We start from the raw sequence: 21,937 nt of genomic DNA, 5'->3' as shown, positions 1-21,937 counted from the left end.
GGTGACATATTAAACGTTGCCTCCCACACAGTGTCTCTCTTCAGCCTCCGTTGTTGCTTGCTGTGGGTTCAGGAGTCTCTGGTGGATCAGCCTGCCCCCGAAAACGCATGTGTTTGCCAAAATAGAAGCATTTTTGCAGAAGGCAATGATTTGGCTGAACGTTTTGCCAGCATGCGTCTCTGGGTTTTGCAATTTGTTTCAGCATTTTGTGTTTGTATTTAATTCTGGATTTCATTTTCTTGTACAAGATACTACCACAACAAAATATTTTAATGTTTGCAAATACTTTTTTTGGGAGGGGTAGGGGAAAGACATTGATTTTCAAATATGTTTTGAAATGCCAGGATTCCCTACCAGGCAGTAGGGCCATTTTCCTGTCAGTTCACAGCACCAGCTCTGGTTACATAGAAGTTAATGCCACTGTGAGAGGACCTGAACATCTTTCCCACTAATATGCTTTGCTTCCAGGATGGTGAATTATTTAAAATGCTTTCTATGGCTTTAGTCTCTCCCAAGTCACAATCTCATATTTCATTAATGTCAGTCTCATATTCGATTATTCCTTTTCTGGTAGCAGCTGGGATCTCCTGTCAAGGACCAAGGAGCAGTTGGTACCTTCCTAGGTGGTGATGGAGAGCAGGGTAGATGGGGTCTGGCTTGATGCACTAATCCAGCCAAAGCTAGGGACAACCGTGACCTGCACAACGCAGGGGGAGTTGGAAGAGAGCAAAGCCAACAGCTGAGCAGAAAAATTACACAAGCAGGTGAAGTAGACCCTAGGGTTGGTGGACCTTAGAGAGCAAGCATGGGACAAAATAAGAAAAGGTATTTCAAGGCAGTGGGAAGCGTTTGTGTTTGATATGCCTCACATATGCTGTTTTCTGGCACCTGGGAAAACTGCTCAGTAGTAGCGAAAAAAAAGAGTGAAGAATAATGTCTCCAGTGCAAAATTCCTGCAGCTCTTGGCTCAGCAGAGCATAATTGCTGGTGGCTGGAGCCTGCTTAGGACACTGGAGCTAACACCTCTGTGCTTGCAAGAAGTGGGATCTTGGGTGACCACAAGCATTAAGTTTGGAGTATCATTAAAATAGCAACACCTGCAGGAGCACAGAGTCCTGAACTCCCTGCTGAGGAGTTTCACTGTGCTGCTAACTTAGAGGGAAGATGTCACCTACTAAATCACCCAAACCACTTCCTGCAGCACCTGCTTTTTCCTCATGTCTCCTATCCAAATCGTGGCTAGACCCATGTAAAAAATGCTGTCTCTGCTGAAATAGCTGGGCTGGGCCTTGCTGGATCCACAGCACACATTGCCAGAGGGATGGCTGCAGGAGGAGTGATGTATGGAAGGTGTAACACCTGTGCCCGTGCTACAGGCAGAGCCAGAGCATGGCCCTGTTCCATACTGGAGCCTGCCAGAGTACGGCTCTTCATCACAGCCCTCAATGGAGTCAGGCAGCACACAGGCACTTGTGAAAAAAAGCTTGCAGGCTTTTCCACGCGTGAGGATATTGCCGGATATGAAATGCATTGGGAATGGTCATTTAGGATTGCTGCCCAAGCATCTTTGGGGCCAAAGTGGTACCAGCTTTCGGATCCTGGATGCATCAATCCAGGTGGGGATGGACAGCCACCATGAACCCTGGTCCTGCACCAGAGGTCCCCTCTCCAAAGCAGCTCCTCCAGGAAGGGCATGGGTTTGGTCAGAACTTTCTCTCCTGAGCTGGGACCCGGTACGTTGGTGGTCCCTTGATTGCCATGGAGTTACATGCTCACAACTCATGTGCCAAAGACAAAAACCCCACAGTGATTCCCTCTGGTCATTATTTTCTCAACATATTGACTCTGCCAGGCAGTTAGTCAGCAACAGTGGGCACTCTTGGTGGAGCCAGGAACCCTCTGCAGTGGAGGTCCTCCCTTGCTTTCCTTCCTGAAGAAGGAACCTGAGTGTCCCACTTGCTCCCTGGCCTGAAGAAGACCTGACACAGCAGATCTGTAAGCTGTGGGCATTTTGCACTCCCACACAGTTCCCCAGCACCTGGTCAAGCTGATTTGATGACTGTTGTTTCTGGACGTGGACTGGAAGGCAGGCAGAGACATCTCTTGGGCTGGCTGGAACATTCAGCAGGGAGGAAGGCTGTGGCCCTCCCAGCTGGCTGCTCACTCCTCAGCTTTCTCTTTCTCAAGGGCTTCAGGAAGCTGAAGAGATTCAGAGATATGTTTTATTCCCTTTCTTGAAAGTGTGGCTAAAAATAAAGAGACTATTAAAACCAAGCCCAACCCATGAAACGGAGTGCGTAGGTGTGATGCTCACCAACACCTGGGGCTGTGGAGCGTCCTGGGGGAGCTGGCACCCATCTAGCAGACATGTTCTCTCTTTCTCCTCATTCTTTCTTTGGCACCTTGTCAAAGAGTTCACGAGATAATAAATCTAAAGTCATTTTGTTTGAAAGTGACCTGTGTGTTGTTCCAGTTATAAGGAGAAGAGAACAAGACGACAATGATTTTCATTTGTAAAACTGACCAGGACCCCCAGGCTGCTCCTGTGCTCTCTGCTTTTGTTTCCTGGCTGAAGGTTTCTAGAGGTGGCTGGTAGAAAATTACAATGGCAGATATTGCTTTGCGGTAGCAGAGCAGGATGTCTCTGAGGTTTGCCTTTGGCAGATGCGATAGACCAGCAGAAAACATGCAGTGCACAAGGGTGAGTTCCTGGACAGCCCTGGGTAGCAAAGGAGGAAGGTTTAATGGAAAGGAGTTCCTCCAAGCGGCATGAAACCATGGGACCTCAGCTCAAGACCTGAAAGGAAGGCTGTGCAATGTGGGCATGCCAGCCCCGCAGCACATCCCTCGCTCGTACCCTCCCAGCTTGCGTGTAAGTAGGTCTTGTGTGTGTGACAGGGAGATGCAGGTCTCCCCTGAAGATGGGGGATTTGCAGGGCCCTTGCATAGTGAGAAAAGTCATAAAATGTGTGTCACGCTACCATAGTCCCCCCAGAAGACCTGTGCCTCCACCCTGCCATAGCACAGGGGATTGGGGCAGGGTGGGCATTAACATGTTAATCCTTAGACAGCCTGAGGGCTTCAGCTACTGTGGATGAAGGGCTGTGGTGGACGAACATGGACTTAGTGTCATCTGTAATGCAGCAGAGATTGGTGTTTGGTACAAAGGGAATTTGCCACTGTTGGGTTCGGTAAATTGCTTGGTGATACCATGAACTTGGAGCTGCTCATATCCTCCCTTTGCATGGCCAGGAGGGTCTGTATGCAGCCTTAGGGGTGGGAGAGTTACCCTGTGATGCAAAACAGCCTAGGATTTGGTGGATTGAGGTAGCACAGGTGGGGGTGCATGTACAAGATGAGTTTGATTATCTGCATTAGTCTGTAACAGCCTACACAGGTGCACCTCTCAGGCACAGTGTCCCAGCTACTGCAGCAAGCTGAGAGGCAGTAATTCCCTTTCCCTCCCTGCCTTCTCCATCCACAATGCCTTTGGTAGGACTGGGAAATGGTAGGAAAGAGCAAGCCGTGCCAGAGAGCTGCAAAACTGGAAGGAGGGCTGCAAAAATCTGGTGGGAACCAAACGGGCTGTACTTCCAGTGGCAACTTCTCAGAGATGGACTTCCAGGGACAGCCTGGCCAGTGCTGCCTGTGGACACCAGCAAAAGAAAAAGCCACGAACATTGCCTAGACCCCGCATGAACCTCCCCTGCCACTGTCCACCACCCCTGGTGACATAAGTGCACAGCTGGAAGCAGTTTATTCCCCACCAGCCCTTTCCTGCTTATCTGGAGCCAGCAGCAAGAGCAGGAGCCGCTCTCGTAGAGGGACCCTGCAAATCCTCTGATGGACATGCAGACCAAGCGCTGTTTCCCAGGGGGATCGGGAAGGATTGGATAATTAATCACAGCTTGTCTGGGGGTGAATGAGGAAGTCTGAATAAAGGTGTTAACGGCTCTTAAAGGCTTTCCTGGTTCACAGAGGGTGCTGCCTCAAACAGATTATCTGGAAATATTATTAGCTGGGGTGGGAAAGGGGTTTGTTCCTTCTCTAGGCTCTTTGCAGCCACCCTAAATCTGCTTGAGCTGTGGAGACAGATTTTATTGTGTGGGGGGAGGTGGGGGAGAGGTGTTGGCTGTCAGTGGGTCAGCAATTAATTGGTTTATTCCTTTCTCACAGTTATTTTCTAACAAATGTCTGCTAAAACCCTAGTGCCCACTTTGTCCCAGCTCAGCAAACAAGAACCACAGGGATTTGCACTGGGGGAGACCCCAGGCCCTGAGATCAGCTTTCCAGGCACTGCCAGGAGGTCCCTTGTCCCCTGCCAAGCCTCTTTGCCTGTTGTCTCATCTTAGGAAGAGGATGTGATTAGTGTTTCCTGCCACGGGCTGTCAGCTGAGGAATGAGAACTGTGTGCCAAGAGGAGAAAAGAGCTGCCACAGATGGACGGTAAGTGAAAGCAGAGATGTGCCCCCTCTTTGCTCCAAAGGAAACTTTCCTTCCAATGTCTCCGTGGCCCATTAGTTCAGACAAATGCTCTTGTTCAGCCCTCTACCTTCTCTCCTAGCAGAAGTGGCCCCCAGCCATGTGTTTCTGGGTAAGGGTGGGCTCTACTATGTCTTCTGCTGCCATCTGGAAAACCGTTTCTCATGAAACCAACTTTATCAGAACAATGTTGCTGCCTACCCATGGCTTTGTCACAATTCTAGTCCCTTTGCAAGTCAGAAACAGGGGGTGCCATCAAAGCAGAAACCTTGTGCCCTTCCAGCTCCAGCTCAGCACAGTTTCTGCACCGCCGCCCCACTGCTGTAAATGAGGTAAAGTCAGTGGCGGGGCTGTGCTGGCACAGCTATGCCAGGCAGCAGGGTCTTGCTGGGAGCACCGCAGATGGCTTTCTTAAGGTAATAGCTCTGACAGTGCCTCTCGGGCTAGGGAATCACCTTTCGGAGCAGAGCAGGAATGGAGAAAGAACATGGCTTTGGCCTGAAGGATTTTGGTATTTGTAGCTTGACATCATTTTGGCTTGGAGTGAAAAGCAAATATTTTGAGCCCTAGAAGGGTGATGAAGCAGGGACTGTGAAAGTGCTGCTGCAGGGTAGTCCCCTCTCTGCTACGCCTGCCTGGCCTCCTCAAAGCCTGCTGGGCATGTGGAAAATCCCCTTCATGGAGAAATTAATTTGAAATCACATTGTGCACAGGGAACGTTCCCTGTTGCCGTGCTGCTACTTCTCTCCCAGCTCTTCCTAGATCTTTAATAGGCATTAGGCGCTCCGAGCAGGGTCCCACAGGCTGCTATCTTCATGGTTGTGTTGATTTCCAACAACTAAGTTAGCCCCAAAGAAAGCATAATGAAAGCAGCAGATTTCCAGGTCTCTCTTTTCCTTTACAGAAGCCTGTCCTCTTCAAACATGAAGCACAGCAAGTCCAAGCTGGATCCTCGTTCTCCTTGGGGATCAACCTGCCGTGATGATGAGAGAAACAGAGCAAGTCCCCAGCCCTCTCCAGAGGTAAACTGCAAAACCACAGGCTTCACCAAAGCCCTTCAAGCCAGCCCATCTCCCAGGAGAATCTCTGTCCCTTTTTCTCAATACAGGGCTGGAAATAATGACAGGTATGGAAAATCCATTACAAATAACTAAATAACCTTCCGCGCAGCGCTGCTGACTCCGTAAACGCTTCCCCAGCTGTTGGGAGACCGCAGGAGCACTCCCTGGAGTGAGCAGACGCAGGTGGTGCTGGCATGTGTCTGGAAACAGCCTGATGTGGGGAGGAGGCTGAACTTTCTGGTTGTCTGGACCCTTCCCCTCTGCGGCAGGACTTCTCGCCAAGCCCTGTGGCCTCTCTGGGGTTTCCAGACAGCCTGACATCCGCCCCCGGGGAGTCCTGCTGGAGACCGGGGTTCTGGGCTCCGTGATTTGAAGGCAGTGGCGGCAGAGCAGGGAGATATCCTGTTTTCCTCGAGGCAGAAATGTAGTTTTGCGTTAAAATTGGTTTTTTCCTCCCAAAAGGTCCTTAAGCATTTGACAAGCTGTTAAGAGTTAGGGGGAGGATCTGGCTGGCCAGGCTGCGAGGTAGCGGTGGGCTAGAGGGGAAGGGAAGGGACCAGGCGCTGCCCAGCTGGGTGCTGGCGACCAGCACATTAACCATGGGAAGGGAGAGATCTTGGCCAAGGGCTCCAGCGAAACCCTGCCATCAGGTGCAACCCACCAGGGGCTTTTTACTGTCTGTCTGCTGGTACCTGAAGCAACACGTGTTGTTGAATAGCTCCCACATGCCCATACTGAACCCAAGGGCTGTGTCCACACCCGACACAGCATGGTTTTTCCCCAAGGGTTCCTGGAAAGCATGGAGCAGGCAGGAACCAGGCGAGGAACTGGCTGTCTTTATGTAGACTCTTGTTACTGTGTTAAATAAACCAGAAAGCAAAGGGTCAGTGTTTCTGGTGTGCAGGCAAGCTCTTGCATGTTCCAGTGTCCCTTTCCTTCTTGAAGGACGTTTCTGGTAACGCATTTCTGGGGAAGGAAATCAGCCATGTGGTCAGCAGGGTGGCACACAGAGCTGTGAACTTGATAGTGCTAAGGGCAGAGAGACACTCCAGGAGGACCAACTGGACAAGGGGCTTCTCACAGGCATCTCCTACCATATTCTTCCAGTGCTCCTCACTTCCCTGCAGACTTTAAATCTGCAAAGCAAGTTGGATTGTAGCCACTGGGACTGAATAGATGTACCTGGCTAGTCTTGTGTTGCCCATTACCATGTTAAATGGGCATAGTGGGCATGATGGAGAAGAGACCGACTACTCATTCTTGTCTTGAAAAGCCTTCTATTGGAAGTGAAGGACCAGGGTTCACACTACAGCTTATGTTTCACCAGTAACTTTTCCTACTGTTAAAATTGCATTGTCTCTCTTAATCATGCAAGGTTTATTTTCCCACACTGGAAAATGAATTCAACACTATTGGCAAAGCTGGGGGCTGGGAAGTTTTAATTACTGTTTGTACAGTGCTTTGGGGCTCTGGAGTGAATGGCGCTGGAGGCCTGGGAAGGGTTGTATTATATATTGGCAGTTACTTATACTTTATTATAATATATATCTCAGGTCTGCAGTCCTATCAACAGCTCCTTCCTGATACCTAGATGCAGCGGGGCTTCCTACTCCAAGTAGTACAAATACCCCACTCCTATAGTTGCTGACCACTGCTGAGCATCACTGCATGGTAAGAGGACCCACTAAGGTCCAGTGTCCACCTCCAGCCAAAATAAACTCAAGTAGCAAGTGCCTGTGAATACTATGCAGCTGCTATGCAGGGGAGAAGAGCCCCAGAGCTCTCCTCTCACAAGGCTTTTCGCATTAAAGCATCTCTTCCGTAGGTGACGCAGCCACATCCTGCATTAGCCTTCTTGTCCCCCCTCCTTGCTCAGAACACCACCTCCTTAATTATAATCCATCAAATTCCTCTCTCCTCTACCTGGAAAAAAATGGGATTTGAGGACAAGGAACAAATGTGAAGGTATAAGTCTCTTTTCATGGGAAAGGAAATCTATGCAGTGCCCTGCTGGGAACCCTGCTTTGCCTAAACCCCGGCATAATGCAATAAGAAGTTAAGGCTCTTAGTGGGCGAACAGTGCAAGAGTCCTGTTAAGCACATCTCAGGTCTTTGTGGTCAAGTGCCCCGTGTTGCACCCGGCGCACCACGCTCTGCACAACAGGGCAATTGTGGCCCCACTGCTCTGGCATCAGCATCCCGCGCTTGCCCGGTGCAGGATCCAGAGAGGATGGGCTGTTCAACAGCCTCTCTCAGGTCAAAGCCAGTGCTTCAGAAAACGATTTTGTAGAGGACCGGAGTGTTTCAGTATCAGCAGTGTCCTGGAAAAAGCACGCATTAGCTATCAATTAGCATGTGTGTGCACATCTGTACAGATGTGGGCGTGTGAAGTAATACGGTATCTAGGCTTATGATACCATCCACATGAAAATCAGTGAGGGACTGTGATGACTTTGACCTAAAATACGATAATTTTTTTTTCCATTGCATTTGTGTTTTGGTGGCACACTTGGTTTTCTGATAGATCCTGCAGAAATATTCAGGTGATTACTGCGAGGGGCAAAACTGTAGTTACTTAAACTTTGACAAAGCTTCTAAAATACAAAAGCCTCCGCAGAAGCTGTGCTTTCCTTCTCTAGCCAGCTGTCACCCGGTGGTTCCTCCTGAACAGCGGCTCCCTGGAGCAGCGGGCAACCCCTCGCTGCCTGCACCAGGCACAGCAGGCAGGGCAGGATAGGCCAGGTAAGGCCCCCAGGGTGAGGGCAAAGCCCATCTGACAGCACTGGAGTCCCCACCCAATGGGTGACAGTGCCAGCACTGCTTCCCATGTGTCCCCTCCAGCCTGGTGTGGATGGAAGGCAGGAAGAAGTTAGCTGAGCCTCTCTGCCCCTGATGCTGCTGCTCAAGGGGTTTCGTTTACTGCCACGTACATTAATTGCTTCTGTTTGGTGGCTGCTGGGGTGAGACCTGCAGCTTTCCCAGGGCGATTGGTTCTAGGTTCCATGGGTTACCACAGCCACGTCACCAAAATCAGGTGAGGAAACTGTCCGCTGGTCCTTTCAGCAGCACTAGAGCATGTCAGTGATGGAGGCAGCCCAGCCCCACAGCAGGGAAGCGCAGAAAGGCACGGGGCTGCTAACAGGCTGACTTGCATCCCTCCAGCGCTTCCCCACTGGCAAGCAGATGTCAGAGGAATGTGGTTTGCAACTGGTTTATTCACTCTTGGGTAACTCCTGGTCTTTCTCTTTTGGGATATTCTTCCGTGCAGCCCACCTGACATCCAGCAGTGGCAAAGAAACAAACACATGGACCCAGGTACTGCCTGCTGCTGGGCTTCTATTGCAAGCACTCAGGAGTGGTAAAAAGAGTGCTGAGACCACAAATTTCAACTTTAATTTAAAACCCCCTTTTTAGGGATGGGGCCAGAGCTGGGCCCGCAAGGGAGAATCCCAGTTCCAAGCACTCCAAGGAAGTAAACAGACCTTTTAAAGACATTTAATGCTCAATAAAGCGGAGAGGGATTCAGCATGAAGCTGCAAAAACAATTCTGAGGAAGGCAGGCAGCTTGCCTGCTGCCCCCTGCCCCTGCGAACCCAAGGGGAGAGGGCATCCATTGCTGCCCATCGCTTCAGGTCAGCATCCCTGGGTGCTCAAAGGTTTCTTTGAACATGGTTCTGTTTAGGTTGGCTGTCGCTGATCCCAGCCTGCCTTTGGCACATGGACACTTTTAACCCCTCAGGGAGGGGTTGGCATTGCCAGCCGGAGTGGGAGAGTGCAAGCCTGCTGCACACTCTGCTCCATGGCTGCCGAGGACACTGCCACGATTCATTCATGTCCCTGCTCAGGGCACAGATGGTAAACATGGCAGGGAAGCCAGGCCATGTCCCACCCCGGCTTGGCTGCCTGCCTCGAGGTCTCCATCGCCCAGAATTTGGAACTTGCCTCTTTTTCCATTGCCTCCGAGGAGCAATGGTGAATGTTTCAGTAACATTTGCTAAAAATAAAAATGTCAACAGAAATAGCCGTTTAATAACACAAGCCTGTGCATCCTTGGGCCCTGAGTGATCTTCAAGCTGGGAGGAGAAATACTGAAATAGCTCACAAGTTTGAAGATACTCTGAGAAACTCCCTTAGTGCACATGGGCCAGCTCTCACCAGCATCGCCTGGGGAAGAAGAGCTGTCTGAGGACTGTTTTCCCTAACTCCCTAGGCAAATAGTCAGCCCCTCTCCAGAAACAGTCTGTCTGATGCTCTGTTTGATAGAAAAGGCTGTATCTGAGAAAAAGAAACACAACTTGTGTGACTGTGCTGAGATGCCTGTAGCGTGGCAGCATATGGACTGGTTACTGTTCCTTCACTTAACATTTTCTGTTATGGCTTTCACAGGGAAAGGAGTCAAAGGATATAGGCATCCCATGTTGGGCAAGGCTTTGCTACGCAGGAATGCACAAATCTGGTCCAGTTCATAACAGCCTTAAATATCAGGGAGTGGCTTTTGATGGAAAACTCAGGAGCTGTCTCAACAGCAACACTGTGCAGCAGCACAGGAGAGAAACCAGAGAGCAAGTATTTTGTGCAGCCTTTTGTGGAATGAGTGGTTGAGACAGAGTGTAAAGATAACAAAATTAACTCCTACTTGCAGTTCAGGCAATGTTAAACCCCTGCAATTCAGGCTTTTGGGAATGATCAGATTTGGCATCCTTGCTTGCCTTCCTCAGGCCTTAATCTGTCCCCATAAAAATCCCTGGCTGGATCCTGGAGAGGAACCAGCAACAGGGACAGGAGCTTCTCCCCACCAGCTGAGGGTGGATGGTGGATGCGAGTGGTTAAAGCACTAGTATAAGCTGCATTAACCCATCTTCTGTGCTCCATCTGTAGGTTTGCAGGTCTGACAGGTGCGCTGCATGGTTAAAGAGAGCAGTGCTCAGTACAGAAACGGGGCATGTGAGGACATCAGGAGGACAGTGAAAGCCCTGTCCTACAGCCTGAAGTCTCACAGCAAGTGTGCATTAATAAGCCATGCCTACGCTTCCTCCAGGTGTTTACAGTGTGCTTTTCCCCTGTTAGCTTTGAAAACCACAGCTCCATTTTGACATAGCAAGTCCTTTGCTTTTAGTGATGAATTTGGTACAGCAAGTGCATTTGGCTGGGAACATGTGTTGGTAAAACCCTACCTCATTTTGAGAAGTGAACAGGATTTCCCTCTAAAAATGATCTCTGTCTCCAGATGAACAGTTTCAGCCTGTCCTCTGGGAATCTCTCTGCTGCAGAGACGCTGGCTGGCTGGCATTGATGCTGGCTGCAGACGGGTGCCACCGAACCCATGGAAAATATAAAGGTGACAACATCAGCCCAGCCATCAAGGTCACCTCTCCTCTGAGCGGGTTGTCCCAGGGGAATGGGGGCAGGTAGGGATTCCTGGGTGCTTGGAAAGGGACCTTTGGAGGCTTTCCAGCATGCAGGGACCCCCAAAAAACCGTGAAAGGTGGCTGGTTGCTTACCCTCTCCTGGGGCAGAGCTCCTTGTGCCACGCTGGTTCTTTGGCAAACGAGCTGAAACTGGCATAACTGCAAAATGGGGCCAACCAACAACCGGGATGAGCCTGGCTTGTGAGTCAAGATGGGCTGGAAAAGTAAACAAAAAAGCATTTTCAGCCCAGAGAAACAATGGGGAAATGAACTGGAAGCTGGGACCTCTGAATTCCTCCACCCTTCCCCAAAGAGAGCAGTGGGGTGTAGAGGGCAGTACCCAAAATCCAGCATTCCTTGTAACTCAGTTGTACCCTCTGAGAAACATCTTTTTGCCGTTCCATGTGCAGCTCCTGCTGGAGCGACTTCCTCCTCTTTAGCTGGAGCCAGAGACAAAGGAAAGAATTGTTGGTAATGAGCTGTCTATGAAGAAATTCATCTTGATATTTGCATCACTAGTACAAGACAAGGCAGCACCACAACTTTCCTGCGGTGATTAAGGACAGCACTCGGAGGAGGCTGGGGGCCTCCAGGTCCTGCAAATGGTTAGAGAGTGTTTCAGCATTGCTCATTTGCAAGAGAAGAACCCAATTTGCATTGCTGGAAAAAACAGCCATGCAGAAAACCACAAGAACCTGTAGTTCTGGTCAGGCCTTTGGATTTTGACAGGGTTTTTTGAATACTCCTTCGCAATTAAAATTCCCACTGGGTTGTCTTGCTGTTTTCAAGGCCAGTTGGGACTGGGAAGGTGCAGGTAAGCTGGCAAGCGGGATTGCCCCGAAGCATCGAACTATGTTCCATTAGCCCACCTCAGCTGCAGGAACATGGTTAGCTGGCAGCACTTCACCCCCCTGGTAAATTAGATACCACACAGTGGCTTAGTCACACCAGAGAAGTTAATGGCTCACAACTTGCTGAGACAAATTCCTCCCAGCTTTAATTAGCCATGAGATGCTGGAGTGCCTAAAGCTCTCTCCCTGCCCCTGCCCTTGTTTACTCTCAGTGCATCAATCCAGTCTGGACTCGGGTCTCCAAGTATTTGTAGTGAGCAAATAATGCTAAGTTTTGCCATTGTAGCTTTCTGCAATCAGCTGGAAAACACAGATTTGTAGCCTCAGTCTTTACAAAAACACGAGGATGGATACCTGGGTCCCCGAACTTCAGCGAGAGAGCCAGAGCTGCTCATCCAGGTTCTGCTCCGCTGTGTGCTGGCTCAGTGTCACCCCCAAAAAGAAATGACAGGAGAGGCTGCCGGCACCCTGAGGATGGAGCAGGGACCACGTAGCAGGAGCTGCTAATATAAATGAAGGGGACCTTAATGCTTAAGACTTGATCCTGCCTTTACTGCGTGGTTTTCATACCGCGTCTTGTAAAATCAGTTGCAGGTCATGTGTGCTCATGTATGGTGCTTGGTTTTGCCAGCGTGTCTGTGACAAACAGAGCTGGCTTGTTGGGAGGCTGATGTGATTTTGACTACCTGAATAGTGACCCCTGGGTGTCCCTGCACAAGCTGGGTGCAGGAGTCGATCAGTCCTTCGGAGGGAGGCCCAAAGCCAGCACAGGCTGGAGGGCATCTGGTAAGGCTGGGGCTGATTTTGTTTTACGGTGAGTTTGAGATGAGATGTTTTCGTCCTGGATGGCTTGGGCAGATCTGTTTGGCAATTGAGCGTCTCTACTCAGTTTGTGATGTTTGAGAAAACTCTCCCCTTTCCACATCTCCTCCCCTCCCATCAATATTTCTCTTACTGATGTGATGACAGCCAAGGAACTGAGGTGTTTTCAAATGAGCCTACATAATTCTGATGGTGGCATGAAGGTTCCCAGTCCAGCCAGTTCACACTTGCCAGTGCTAGACTTGGCACTTCTTATCTGACAGCAGATACACTGGAAATCTTAAAAACAATCTGCATTTTAACCTTGATTGTGCTAAATAGCCTTCAGGATGCAGTGGTGCATGTTGCTGGTTGCAAAGAGCGCTGTTGGCTGTCGTTAATTATGTTTAATTTGCACTAACAAAGCACACAAAATCCATGTCCTATAAACTGTGCTAAAGGTAAGTGTGGCTTTTCTATAAAGATGTACAATTTAATTTAAAGATCTGAGGTCTGCTGACCCTCCAGCTTGTTGCACAACATTTCATACATATAAAAATGGATGCGAGAGGCAGTCTGGTTGGGTTTACCTGTTCATACCGGCAGCAGAGAGCTCCAGCTGCTCTGCGGGGATGGATGGGTTTGAACACGTATGGCACTAAGGCATGTGCTTAAAAACTTCCAGCTCATAAATACTCATTCTGTGTTCCAGAGGCACTCATCTGAACCTGACCGCAATGAGCCGGATGCCAGATAAGGGTTACAGCGCTCATCTTCGTGTTGGCCCTAACAGCTGTGGCGTCGGTTGCCAGAAGCGCTGGGTGGCACCCAGCAGCCGTGGCAGCAGCTGCAGAGCCCTTGCCGGTGGCAGCACTGCCATGGCACTGGCAAAATGGCCCCAGTAATAGCAAGGGGACAACTTGACTGTGTAGCAGGGGAGGGGAGGGGAAGAACCTGTTTGGCTCCAACAAATGATGCTGTTCTCCTCCAGCTAAAATGGAGCTTGAACTAATACTTTATTCCTCCCACCCAGGCTCAGAAAATGGGAGCCTCGGTTGCTGGGATGTTTTCCTTTGCCAAGCCTCTGCGCGGCTGCATTTTAGTGAAAAGCCCAGCCCCTGAGACATCTGTGTCAAGGACCTGATGCTTGGCTGAGCACATATATTTAAGCCAACACAAGCAAGTGAAGGGGGGGAGGAATCCCACAACATGTTCTTGTGGATTTCTGACTATGTTACAGCAGTGTGAAGGAAAGAGGGGCAGGAGCAAGAGGAGAGGACAAGAAGGTGACCCTGCTGGCAGGAAAGCAAAGGCCTGACCCTGTTAACACGGTTCATCGTGGTGATGTGCTCTGTCAGACCCTCCAGCCAGCATTAGGTCCAGCACCTTTGTGGATGGTGCTGCCCGGGTCCTCTTGCTCAGACAGGCGCTGTGTGACAAGTAAGCTTTGCTGGCCACGTGTCGCACCTTAGAAAGGCATTTGCTGGTTTTGGCACTGGTTGTGATGCTCAGGAATTGAGAGGGTTTTCTCTTCTGCAGTTGTCAGAGTGGCTGAAAGGCAGAAGTTCTGTAGTACCTGGCATTTTGTCTCCCGTCTGTCTCCGGGCTGGAAGACTGAGAAGCCAAAAAGGGAGTAGAGGATTGCCTTTACCCCTTCTTCCAGCATGGGTTAGGAGAAGCAAAAGGATAAATCAGGGGGCATTTCAGCACTTACCTCCTGTTTTTACAGAAAGCACTATACATTGCAAGTGCCTTTGCACATTTTATAGCACTTTAAAAAGCCAATGTAGCTAATCTGGAAGTTGGCTTGTTCAGAGAAGCACAAAACATGTTCAGCCATAAAAATCCCTCATTTGATGCCAAGTTATTACATTTTCAAGTGTCTGAAAGGCAATCACTATTATGCATCCAAAGAGTTCAGATGACTCCCCCCAGCTCCTTGTGGTTGGTGAGAACAAAAACACCAGCGCAGCATCTTGCAAAGTGGTGTTGTGTTGTTGCCATATGGTACAGATGTTTCGGTAGCAAAGGCAGCCTCCATCTACGGCCTCACCTTCGGAAGAGGAGCAGTGTGCTTTTGTGCAGTTGGAAAAAACACATAGCCTAATTGAAAAGGACAGAGATAAGCAAAACAATGCCAAAAGGTCAGAGAAGTCATGGTCCTGGAGCAACTGGCATACCTCTAACGAGGAAATGTGTTTCATGGGGGTTTTGTGTTGCAGAACTGTTGTCCCAAATCCCTGCGAACTAGTGAGGGGTTGGGTATTCATAGGGTTTCACTCTTCTTTCTGGTTCTTATTCCTACAAAATGTGTGGGACTTTGTTACTTTTGGAAAAGCTGCTTCTCTGCCTAGTTTGACCAGGATGTTCAGAATTTATCGGTGGTACCCGTAAGACATGTGTACACGCGTGCACAAATACTCAGTGTGGTCACATAAACCCTCTTCCCATAGGAAACCAGGATAAAAATGTGGCCTCTCCAAGTGCCTGACTCAATGCTCAGTCTTTAATGGCCGTTCCCGTGTCCCTGTCCTTTCTTCACTTGGGCATTTGATGTGTTTGATTGCTGGAGGGATGAGGGAGGAAGATAAGTGTTGGTGTTAATAATGGTAAGGGATGCTGGTTGTCTCCAAAGCTCTTGCTCTGCCCGGATTCAGGTGATGACTGGGTTACCTTGGCCCCTCTTCTGCTGCAAAGAACAGCTTGGTCAAGCCTAAGTATGTCATCCTCTTCAAAAAAGGTCCCAGCGATGGGAAGAAAGCCATCTTCAAACAGGGAAGGGGGTCGGACGTGCTGAGTGTGCAGGTCCAGCCAAGGGTGCAGCCAAGAGCTGGCCCACGTGCTGGTGGCAGCCTGTTCAGCTGGTGCAGAGGACAGCCGTGACCTGGCAGTAGCAGCTGGTGCATTTACCGACTGTAGCCTACTTAACGGGAAGGCTGAAATCTGTTGCAGGAGCAAGAAGCCAGGAGCATTGGATGCTGGTGGAAGAAGGAGCATGATTCAGCCACCTGAAGGCATCTCCCTGTAGGAGAATTACCTTCTCTATAAAGCAGCAGGCATTGCTCTTAAGTGTTATCAAGCTTAAATCGGTTCCCTAGGTGACATCCTGGTAAGTGGATTTCCCAATTAAGCACATCGCGATTAAGCGGGATGTACTGTAATTACAGTGCTCAGTGCTAGGAGCAAATCAGATCCGTTTGCAGCAGAAGGGCCAGATCGAAGCTCTTCCCCAGTCTGGAGTGGGTTGTACCAAAGCATTTCTGTAAGTGTGAAGGTGGGCAGGCAGGAGATAGGATTTTGCAGCCACCCCCGTCATGCCAGTCAGCATGTTCCCTACAGAAGGAAGATGCTGGAGAAGCCCTGGTGCCACGTCTTTAAACCCTCTGATACAGGAGCAAATTCCTTTTGAGGATGCGCTCCTCTGTCTCCTGCTAGTCCACAACCCGCTGGATGAAGCCTTTGCTCCTGCTAGAGAAAATATCCCTTAGCAGAGGTGGCTGTGTGGATGCTGCGCAGGGAAACAGTAGCTCTTTCCATGGAGACAGAGGCTGTCAGATGGTGCTGCCACCTGCCAGGCAGACATCACAGCCCTTCAGAGCCAAACCTCCTTCGCCAGCCCAAGAGAGGTGGTTTTCCTTGCACGGCTCCTTCTCCCCATCCCTCTGGCTTCCTCTACAAAGGTGCGTGTGTGTCCCCAGCACAAAACCTCATGGTCCTGGAGTCAGACTGGGGCTACATAAGCCCATTCCTCTAATATTTTGTGGTTCCCAACTTCTGTTGGGACATCATGGGGGAAAAGAAAGAAGATGCTCCTTTGTTCATTGTTTGTTAGCTAAAGGAAGAAGAACCGAGTGTTTACTGCCTTGGATTGCTCGGAGTATTTTTAGGTGGATGAGATGAAGTCTGATTAGAGACCTTATGGGAATGAACTGGTCAAGGTAACACTGAAATGCTGGAGATGGGACCTAAAGTGTAGATGCAGTGCAAAGGGAGGTGAAATCTGTGCCAGGAGGAGTGTGTGGTGCAGGAACGTGGCCACTTTGGAACTGGAGGAGGACACAAGACCTGAACATGGACACTCAGACCAGGCCAGCCTCCAGATTAGAGCCTGTTTTACTACTCACCATGTTTACCCAGCTGTCCCAGGATCCTTAATTCCCCCCTGGCTAGGCAGTGACATAAGTGTGATGCAGCATGCTTTCCCTCCAGGCTCTCGGTCCCCTAGGTCATGCTGGCTGGTGCACGTCTTTGGTGGCTGGGGGGCTTCTAGGGGTCTTGTGCCTACAAGCCAGATGACCAAAAAGCTCTTACACCTACCACACCTGTGTTCTTCGCCAGGGTTAAAGGGTGGGGGGCAGAAGCCTATCTAGCTCCCAGAGGGGAGACCTTATATTTTGGGGTGACATATTACATGATTTTTGGCTGCAGAAGGAATCTTACAGTAGGATAACAGGGGAAGCCGATGACTGCTCCTACCTTTGAGATGGTTAATTGGCTGTCCCATGTGGACATGGATTGATTCGAACTCCCACTTGCTGGGCTGACCCCCAGCGCCCACAGAAGGCACAGTGCAGCTAGCCTACACCACCGCGGCCCCTCAAACCCCTTGCTGATGCCTTCTCACCTCCCACTGTGGCTGTCCCTCTCCCAGCTCAGCAGCATCCCTCCTCCCTCCAGCCAGGCTGTGGCATCCCCGCAATGCTCGTATCCATCCCTCCAGCTGTGCAGCCAGAGGTGCGCAGCAGCCCGTGTGCAGTGGCTCTGCTGCTGTTCCACCCCGAATCCTTGCTCTGCTGCTTCTTCCATACTGCTGGTTTTGCAGTGCCACCCACTGGCAGAGGCTCCCCAGAAAACCTCCTTTGCAGCTTTTCTCTGCCACAGGTGATGCTCCAAAGATGAAATATTAGAAGGATGGCTCTGCTGGGTGTAATTCACGGAGCACGTCACATGGGTGCTGGTGCAGGACATCTGGAAACCTTCTGGCATCCTTTTCAGCATATCTCAGTGTATGCTGAGCCCAAGCTGCAGGGTCACTGGGTTGGCAGAGTCCCGGGTGTCAGCTCAGAGTGCGATGAAGGCAACTCACCGGCTTGCTCCTATGGGCCCTCCAGCCCTGCGTCCTGCCTGCAGCAGGCCAGATTGGTTTATGTAGGTTCTGTGGTCGTGCTTTCCCATGCAGGATGAAATACAAAATTCTGCCTGATATCAAACCCCATGTACAACCATTCCGGTTGGGAGCATGCTCCCAGGGATGCAGGCCGGGGGACTTGTGTGTGAGAGGAAGCTTTGGGATCACTTTATGGAACCGTCAGCCTGGTCTACCTGAATTTGCCTTGTGCCTTCTAACCACATTTATACTCTTGCCTCTGTCTCCAGTTTAATGGCCAGTGTGAGCCCAGCTGAGATGCAGGAGGAGAGATGGCGAAGAAGACCACGATGCACTTCTCGGAGTTGGTTCGCAGAGAGCTGGCGTGCACAGGAGACGGCTGCCGGGCTGGTGCCCTGTCGAGGCAGCCCAGCTCAGCTCACTGCCTGGATGCGACCGCCGTGTCAATGCAGCAGCAGCACAGATGGACTGCCAGGAGCTTTCTCTCCGGCCTCCTAATAGGCAGTGAGTGCTTGTTTAAAATAAAGCCTGACAAATGGCATGTTGGGGGCGTCAAGTCCTGGAGCACTGTCTTCCGAAAAGTATGAAAAGGCACTGGAAGGGAGCCTGGCACAGCCTTCCAGATGACAGTAATTAAAGGCTTTTGCACTCAGGCGCTGGGAGCTGCTCCTCTTGCAAATTTGTCTTGATTGAAGAGGAAGAGAATGATTAGGCTGAAGGGGACTGATGGGGGTGGCAGGCGAAAACATGGAGGTAAGTCTCTATTTGTCTTCTGGTTTGTTGGGTTTTTTTCGTTCTTCCTCTCTCCCAAACAGTGTCCAGGTGGGTGGAGGGAGCAGCACTCCAGCTCCGCACGCCCTGGGCTGGCTCTGCCTGAGCTGCTTAGGGGGTGTTCAGCTGCAAAGGAGCAGCTCTGCTCTGGTCCTGCCTCAGAGCATCACCCAGTGCTTTGTGCAGCTGACCCTCTTCTGGAAAGCTCTCTGGGCTGGGTGGCACCAGGGTCACCCATCCCTTTACAGAGCTGGCAAAGAGGTTAACCCCTGACCTGGGCTATACCCCTAGCTCCCTATAGGGGCTATACCCCTATAACCTCTATTAACCCCAGGAGTGAACAGCTCTTTCCCTTATTTTAATTATAAAGGGACTGTTGATAGCTTGTTCAGTCCAAGTTTTACTGTGTTATTTACTTTAAAGCCATGGTTTTGATGAAGTTGTCTGAATATATTTTGAGTTCAGGGCTAAGCCCTGCATCAGCATGAGCAGTTACTGCAGTGTAGCTGACAGCATTACAGAACCACGCTCCCTTCCCTTCCTAAGACTTTGTCCCTTTCAGACCTGTGAGCACCAAAGGCATCCTGGCTCTGGCTGCCCTAGATGGGGTCCTCCTTGGAGCAGTTTGTCTTGAAGTATGTGGGGAAGTCACCGTGGTGTGAGCTCGGATGCCACCTCCAAACCCAGCCAGCTGCTCCACAGTGCAGGGCCAAGGAACCAGTCCAAAATTCGACCGAGAGCCTCTTGCCCCGAAGTCCAGGCCATTAATAGTCAGGTAAAGCAATTTAGCTCAAGTTATGGCAGGATAAAGCATCTCTTTTTTTCCTGGTGTGAAGGACAGCTAAATAAATGGTCTGTATTCAAGCCACTGTAAAAACTCCAGTTCAGAGCTTCTGGGCAGCCATCCGCACTCAAGGAAGCTGCTGGACCAGCCTGCAAATGGATCCTCTTGTCTGGGTCCAGTCCTGCAACTGCTATACCCAGTGGCCAATCTCCCTGTTTGGGAAGATGGGGAAGCAGGCCCAGTGCCTTACATTTGGTGCTCATTAATATTTGGACGAGATAAGCGGTGTGCTTAATCTAGTGCAGCAATTGTGTTTGTTATAGAGCAATAACTCCGCAGGGTTACCATGAAATTCGACGTGGCTTATGAAAAATGCAGGCTGTTGCGGAGGCTGGGCTGCAAACCGCTGGCAGGAAAAAACCCTGTTGCGTCGAGGTGAAACGCATGTTTGAATGAAAAGCCTGATATGACCGAAGGAGGGACATACAATGGTGCTTTACCTGCCAACTCAGGTGAGACACGGTGCCTGGCCATCGCTGTGTGCTGTGGCCGAGCCCCTTCCTGGTGGCAGGGTGGGAGATGCTTTGCCTGGCCAGGCTCTGGCTGCTGCAGTGGCACTCAGCCACCCTAAATCCTCTCTGGCTTTTCAGAGGGGAAGCTGCTTGCTGAAGGGAGCAGGGTAGGTGAAGGAGGAAAAAACAAATAATTTCCTTCCAGCTTCTGCTGGCAGCGGGGGCGGTTACTATGTGAGCAAGGCTTGCAGCACTGGTTCATTCAGCGGTAGTGTCTGTGTACCTGGACCCCCATGCACGGCAGGCTTGGTGCCCTTGAGGTCAGCTTGAAAACCCGCTTGAGCCCATGGATGGTCCCTAAGCTTTGCATCCAGCCCTAAATACCCTACAAAACACTTGCAAAATGTCTGGCGCAGCCAGATCTGGCAGCTTTGCAGCTGTGAGCAGCCAGCTGCTAGAGGAGCAGCTAGATGTTGTGGGGACAATGACACCCCAAGTCCATACAGGCAGGTGGGATCAAACTGGCCCTGGGGGGTGATGGGTCATTCGAGTGGTGCCAGATGCTCTTCTGAGCAGCGTGTGCTGCTCGCAGCAGTCACACCAGGTTGCCTGCAAACATGCAGCACTTGAAGAGCAGGATCACACCCCAGGCTAGTTTTTCCTTCAGAAGGTGGAAAGGAAGAGAGTGCACTTTTTCCTCCAAACCAGAAGTAAAGCTGGATTCCCTTTCCTCCCCAAAGCATCCAGGTTCGGTCCTGACCCTACTCTGCATTACCAAGGCAGCAGCACCATCTCACTGCTCCCTCCCATTATCCCTATTTAAACCACCCTGAATCCCAGTCACAGTCAGGCTGGCCAGTGGGTTCAGCTGATTGTGCTCTGGAACAGCACAATAAAACCTCCAGAAAATTATTTTTTATTTCCACGTGCTCCCCCACAGCTGCCTGCAAGCCCTGTGCCATGCTTGGCTGTGAGAGGTTCCCAGGGGCTCACAGGGTTGGGCTGCACAGGGGGGGCAAAGCGAGGTCCTTAAGTCCCCCGGTGCCAAAAGGCACCTTCATGGCCTGGCCCTGCTGCTCATCTCTCCGGGTTATGCACTGGTGTGACTCAACAGCAGATGACAGGGGTTAGGAAAAGGCCTGGGATGGCTGGGATGTCGTTGCCATGGAAATCATGCAGTGTCTGGAATAGCAAGAACAAGAGCAACTCAAAAAGTAATGATCTGCCACATTGATTAAGGGGGAGTCGGAGGGATTTTGTTTGGGGAAAGCCTCGTGCTTCAAGTAATATGAATCCATATGCCACGGCTCGCTGTTCGCCTCCCCCTGAAGGGCTCTGTCAACAGGAAATAATCTGATTTGTTTTGACCAGGGGTTTCTCCGGGGAGTACCGACGCAGTGCCTGCCCATCAGCTGTGCTGCACAGCTCTGCCATCGCAGGATGAAAGGCACCAAGTCAATGCAATATTCATTCACATCCTCTTCCCTCCTTCATTCATTTCTTCATCCATTCATCTGCTTCATTCACATTTCCCCAGCGCTTTAATGAGCAGTGCTTAGCCTCTGTAGTCCTGCAGAGCCTTCCCCTGGTACGCTCGTTGCTGCAGATGGCTGTCTTCAGGCTTATTTATTTTGCAGGGCAAAGCTCGGCGTAGCTGGAGCGGGGTCGTGTTGTACCCAGCTGGCACTTGGATCTGCACACCCTGCACAAATCCACCCAGGTATTGCTATTCCAGCTTTCACGTCTCGATTTCTCTTTGTTGTGATTCCCGTCTCATCCAGGTCCTGTCCTCTTCACGGGGGAGCCCATCACGGTGCCGTGCCCGTGCCCATCGCAGCTGTCCCGGGGGCAGAGGGAGCCAAGCGTGAAATGGGCATCCCTGGAGGGCTGGTGCCAGCCGCTTGCTGCAGAGCCAGAGCCACAAGCATAAACCTCCTCGGGGCTGTGTCACCGTCACCTGTCCCCACCGTGCCGGTGCCCTTTGCGGTGCTTGAGGAGTGCGGGGTGATTTCTTTTTTTCTCTGCCTGGCGTCCTGCTCTCAGAAACCATTTCAGCAGGGGCGGGTGGGTGATAGCCCCCATGTGAGCCCCCGGCTTAGACCAGGGGAGCAGAGCCGTGGGCCAGCAGTTGCAGGGCGAGCGGCCAGACCCCCAGCGTCA

General features: G+C 50.8%; 1 long non-coding RNA gene across 1 annotated transcript in view; it reads left to right on the top strand.

The window, feature by feature from the left end:
* LOC114014323 (uncharacterized) overlaps nt 1-21,937 on the top strand; it is a 59,379-nt gene that overhangs the window by 12,589 nt on the left and 24,853 nt on the right. Inside the window, exons 3-5 of the long non-coding RNA XR_008731896.1 lie at nt 4,353-4,446; nt 5,387-5,608; nt 10,422-21,781. This is a non-coding gene — a long non-coding RNA (uncharacterized LOC114014323). The remainder of the gene's footprint in view (nt 1-4,352; nt 4,447-5,386; nt 5,609-10,421; nt 21,782-21,937) is intronic.

The sequence above is a fragment of the Falco cherrug genome, chromosome 4 (assembly GCF_023634085.1).
Source record: "Falco cherrug isolate bFalChe1 chromosome 4, bFalChe1.pri, whole genome shotgun sequence".
Lineage (NCBI taxonomy): Eukaryota > Metazoa > Chordata > Aves > Falconiformes > Falconidae > Falco > Falco cherrug.
Note: the sequence above shows the minus strand (reverse complement) of the source record. Positions and strands in the feature narration are given on the sequence as shown.